This window comes from Amblyomma maculatum, chromosome 2, assembly GCF_055883805.1.
Source record: "Amblyomma maculatum isolate TAMU_Amacu chromosome 2, ASM5588380v1, whole genome shotgun sequence".
Taxonomy (NCBI): domain Eukaryota; kingdom Metazoa; phylum Arthropoda; class Arachnida; order Ixodida; family Ixodidae; genus Amblyomma; species Amblyomma maculatum.
In genome coordinates, this window is record NC_139345.1 from 26452497 (window position 1) to 26458422 (window position 5926).

Genomic DNA, 5926 nt, shown 5'->3' on the forward strand with positions numbered 1-5926 from the left:
AAGGGGCAACAGTCAAATGTACTCATCTTGAGTATGATGGCAGCTAACTGCACTAGAAACTCACATTGGTGTCAGTGTCATTCACTCTCCTCGCGGCTTTCTGTGTATGTTCACACATACACACACACTGTATATGTATAAGCACACCCAAAGGAAGGAAGGAAAGAAAAATGTTTATTTCAAGTATGTGTACATACTTGAGGGGCAGGGCAAAAGGCATGCAAGCCTGACGATACTCATCCCCTTTGGTGCACCTGGCGCAGCAACATGAAACATGAAATGATAACCATTTCATGTTAACCAAACCAAGCAACTTACCTTCTCTGTGGCAGCTATCATTAAATTTGTCGAACGCTTTTTTTTTCTTTTTCTGTATGTACTATCGGGGACCAAAGTCTGTGGACCACGCAAACTGCAACCAAAGCGCATAATTTTCGTATTGGCCCGTATCTCGCACCATACTCGTCGATGTAAAAATTGGACTTCAGCTAATGTGTGATAAAAGGTGATAATTCTTTTACATCGTACTTCTAGTCCAAAATCTCCAGACGTGCGGTCCAGAGACGTTTGTCCCCGATACTACAAGATGAAAGCGATGGGGACCGCAGGAGCACGTTTTCTAAAAAGTTCTTGATACGATCCAGCTAAGGAGTTTTCAAATCGTCTATTATTAGCACAGGTGCAGAAAGGCATGAAGCCGTTCAAATATGAAAATATATGACATGGAAGTTCTTTCAGACGTCAGGGTCCGTATTACGACTTTGCGTCGTTATCAAAAGTGTCGTTATCTCCCTGATCTCGAGTCATATTATTGGTGGAAACGCCGGAACGGGAAGTGGCTACAATTTCTGGTTGCGGCGTTTCCACCGGGGTCAAGGAGATAGCGACACTTTCGATAATGACGTCAACTCGGAACACGGACCAAGGATTATTTTTCCTAAGATGTTATTTAGACGTCGCCTAGCTCTTTGTGCATTTTTTGGAGTTTGACATTAGGTTGCAGTTTTCGAAGCGCAGAGGCCGCATTCACCTCAATCTTAATTTGTTTCTGTATGATTTTACGCCTTATTGTGCATATAGTAACAACTGTAGCCTTTGCTTTTGGTTTTAAGATTTGATCTGGCAATCCACGCGACCGGCGAAGGTGTGACGCTTTTTCTTTTTTATTATTATTGTATTCAATGCAGCGAGGAAGGAAAGCCTCGAGGCTTTCATTTTTTTTTGGGGGGATGGGTTGCGGGCCACTGCGTTTCGCGTATATTGCTACCGTTGAATCGCGCAAGCACCCCCGCCGAGTTCGATCACTAAATCGAAATAGGGCGCTTCGCCTCTCATACATGCAAAGAGTCCACAGGCAGTTGCCGATGCTCACGAAACTATGCCGGCCCGGATTTTGTAATTACCCGGCTAGCATTTTCGATCCACACAACCAGGAAACAGGTAGTCGTTCACAAAGCCCTGGAGTACTTGCGCCGTGCAGTTTATTTTTTTTTCTTTCCTCTTTTGGAACCGAAACAGCCAGTCCCCTCCCAAGATAGTATGGAATGTTTTGCGATTAGGCTCCCCTAAACTCTCCTTTCAAATCTTCGAACGGGGAGTTTCTATGGAAGTTCATAGATCCGCTCTAGTTGTGCTCCTCAGAGCTTGTGTGTGTGAAGACAGCATGCCATATGCATGTCTATGGAGCTCCTTCTACACAAATGGCAGAGTCAGAGACATTCAATTATTTCAGTCCTATGCGCAGCAAGCATAACATGAATTAGTCGATCAGCCACGTTGTATAATTCAAGTAAAGAGGTTGCAGTGGTCACATGGTCACGTTGCTTGTTGTCACAGCGCATTTCTGCTTATTTATTATTATATTGTCACGTAGCCGTTTGGGACCGATACGCAAGGCTATATAAGTGGCTGTTCTGCGGTGGACGGTACCAGGACGCAAGACAAGGACACCGAGATCCGGCCGGAGATCTTCAGCGCCTTCCACTAAGCGCACGGGGCTCGACCAGCGGCTGCTGTCGCAGACGAGGCAATATTGTATAGTTTTGATAGAAAAATGAGCCGAGGTGTGCACGCTCGCAACCTGGGCAAATATTATGCATAGCAGCGAAGTTTCGCTGGTTGGACCATATCGCAAAAAAATTGGCAGCGGCTCAGCTTTGCTACGCCTGGATATACGTAGCGTAAAGCATGCGCAGTAGCAAAGCGGATGCAGAGAGCCTTTGAGAGGAGTGCACGCCGGCGGCGGCGGTGGCGAGGAGGCGACGCACCTGCGCCTCTCGTGACGTCACGTGGCTCTCGCGCATGTGCATGACGAGCGGCGCTCACACACGCGAGAAACTCGACTCTGACCCGCGTAGTGTAGCTTTACTCTCCAAAAGATCTTTAGTCGCGCGTACTCTGCGACCAGATGCAGAGCACCTAGACATCATCAGTCTCGGACAGGGCCACAAATAACAGCTCCAGCTAGAACCCCATGCTCAAAATCATCAAAAGATGATTTTCGCAAACGTTGGCCTTAAATTTAGTTCGCAAAGTAACAGCTGGTCACGAAGAGGCAGTGTACCACGTGGCCGCAGAATATAACCATTAACAAAAATGTGGACAGGGCTTACGTCAGAGCGCGATCGTCACTTCCAAGGTAGAACCAAAAACATTACAATAATGTTGCATTTTTGTTCTAGTCAAACGTTAATTCAATGTACTTAAAGTCAGGTCAGTCTCCACTAACGTTTTCATAATATTATATTAATGAACTTTCGAATAACCACGCTAAAACAAAATTAAACATTTAAACAGCATAAGTGTAACTCCGTCGAACTTGAAGTCGTCCCTGCACGGGCATATGCAAGCCATCCAGTTGTGAAGGTTCACACTTGCCACTTTGCGAGGACTAAAAATAACGGTAGCGTCGTCCACTTGATCTCCACAATACAACATGACATGCAGCAAGCCGAAAAGCACGAGTCATCCTTGAACCTTGTAAACAAGGGGATTCAACACCTCACTGCGATGGCTCTGCTGTCGGCGGCACCTCGGGCGTTTATCGATGTAGCCACATGCATGCAGCCACATGCATGCAGCGTTCGTTCGTGAGAAAGCGTACTGAAACACAAACGGCCCCAGGAAAATGTAACGGCATCGATTTTGGCTTCAGCCAGACAAGATAAAAGGAGCGAAATGGGGAACGAGACGGTCCGCAGTCAAGGAGGGCGTTACGATGAGATCTCCCAGAAAGATATTGCTGCCCACGGAACCACCTTTCTCTGCTTCCGCGGCTGTTTGCGTATTTCCTTCAGACGGGGTACCGTAAGAGGAGGTAGATCAGCGCGCTAAGTGAAAGTGAAGGATATGTAGCAGTTGTGGAGGAACAAAGGGAGGAACGGCGGATAGGTTGCAGAAAAGCCGCGGACGGCGGCAAATCACCGAGACACACGGCTGAGCAAACGCTCGCCTCAGCAGGAAAACGTGGCAGCAGACGGTAAGCTAATAAAGAAACGAAAGCGAAATAAAGCAACGCAAAGACAGCGGACGCGCTTTGGTCGTACACGCAAGGAGCCGACATTCACGTTCGCGCTCAGGCAGTGCTGCTGCAGCGTCTGCGAGGTGGGTCTTTTCTTTCCTTCGCGACCCGCTTCGCGCTGCAATTACGCGGGCATAGCGTTGCGGACGCGTCACTTGTCCCCCTTAAGTGTAAGAAGAGAAGACAAAATATGAGTCCCCCGGCGCTGCTGCCAGCAATGGGAACTGGAGCAAGAGACCGCGGCCCACCCGAAAAAAAAAAAAAAAAGAAAAAAAAAAAAGTACGTGCCCGCGCGCAGTTGGAATTGTGCGGCCGTCTGTTGGGTACACATCTTGAGCAGTTTTTAATTTCCCACAAGCCGTGTTGTAGCCTGTCGTTGTGCTTGGGCCCGGTTCGAGCGACAAATATGTAGCATGTAAACATCGGTTTACGCAGAAGCCACTCTTCTGAGTTTTTCATATGGTCTCATTCAGATGAGCATACATGCGTTAGACCGCATTATTCGTGGTGTAGTGGTGGTGAACTGGTATGATAAATAAATTGGTTCACAGGAAGAGAAAGGCGCAGTAACTGTCACACTTGCTCTGTGGACACCCGAACCGCGCCGTAAGGGAAGGGAGGGAGGTGGGAATGAAAGTGGAAAGAGAGGAAGAGGAGCCGTAGTGGAGGGCTACGGAGTAATTTTGACCACCTGGGGATCTTTAACGTGCGCTGACATCGCACAGCACACGACGCCTCTTCGTTTCGCCTCCATCGAAACGCAGCCGCCGAGGTCGGGTTCGAACCCGGGAACTCCGGCACAGTAGTCGGGCGTCTTACCACTGCACCACCCCGGCGGGGCAACTGGTATGATAAACTCAGCGGACCTGCACCCGCGTTCTTGGACACTAGCTTTCCTGCCCTTTTTACAACCGCGCAAGGCAGCCTAGCCAGGCTTGCGTTGTCGCTTCACGCCAGTTTATTCTGACTGTGGTGATCTGCATCACATTCACACACCTACTACCTGTGAGCAAGAACACGGTTCGTCTCGGTTGGTTCACTCGCTGTTCTGATGGGTAAGGGAGGAAAGAGAAAAAAGAAATGGGAGGCATGAGCAACTGAAGGCAAACGTGAGATGTACGCCACTAGACTCCTGAAAAACAACGTTATGGGTAGGAAGGAAGTCCGTCATCAAGAAAAGGGGACAGAAAGTTGTTTATCCCTTTTATGATTACGTATGCATACGTATACGGAACTCCCATTGCCCAGCGTCACTCCCCATAAATACAGAATGGAGGGGGTAGCACAGTTGTGACCAATAGTGCTACGCGGAAAGTAGACTGCGTTTGCAAGTTTTGCTCCCTGTACTTTTATAAAAAGTTGGATGTCAGCGTGCCGGCAGCGAACACCTATTCGCTTGAATTTTCGATTTAAGCGTTTTTGTGGCGGTAGAGAGCATTAACACCCCTGCATACGTTAATTTCGTTATGCTTTCATCTAAACTCTGCGCCGTCCCGATCAAGTTCGACACAACGAAGATTTAATGTGGCCTCTCCTTCTGCAAAAAGCCTCATGGCTGATTTTTGCCTAACCGCTACACGAGCTGCTTTTAGATTTCTTTATTTGTGCACGCTGCGTTCATATCTTTATTTTTTTGTAAGCTACTCTTTTAGTGGCACTTGTATGCAGCGAACATTCCGCAGGAGGTCCTTCTGCAACTATCGGCCATCAACGTACGAAGCTCCTCTCTGTAAGCCCCATATCAGCCCGACCTCATTCTCCGATTAAAATGCCATCCGTGTAGACGCTTTGTCTCTCCACGCCATTGTCGGGGGAGCACCCAAACAAAGGAAGGAACTAAAGATCGCAAAGGGGACAAGGGACAGAAGTGGGCGGGACGCGGCAGATGACCCACGTAACGCACAGGCCGGTCAGAAACGAAACCAGACGCACGTGCTGCTGACCATGCCCTGTATGCGAAAGAAGAGAACAAAGTTGCGGTGAACGGCTTGAAAACTGAAAACGGCGGCTACGTAAATGGAAGGGCGAAAATAGAGTGGGTGGCCTATGATTGCTCTTGTGCACCGAAATTAGGGTGAGAAGCGCATTGTGCGCGCTGACGGGCCGGACCGACGTCGGGAAGGGGGAAGGACGCGCCACACAAAAGCAGAAACACCACCGCGCGCACAACAGGTTTCTGTTTCGAGACGGCGGAGGAATACAATGCCCCCTCTTTCTCGTCGTTCGCGACACTGAGATAAATATTAGCCAAAGAAAACTACACAAAAATTTCAGTCACGCTGTCATTATAACACACATTCTCTCAGTATTACTGGTTACAGGCTCTCGACAACGAGGCGTAGTTGATAGTGTTGGCAGTGCACTACTTTACGTTGGGCAGTTACTTCGAACGGGGGATGTTCTGCG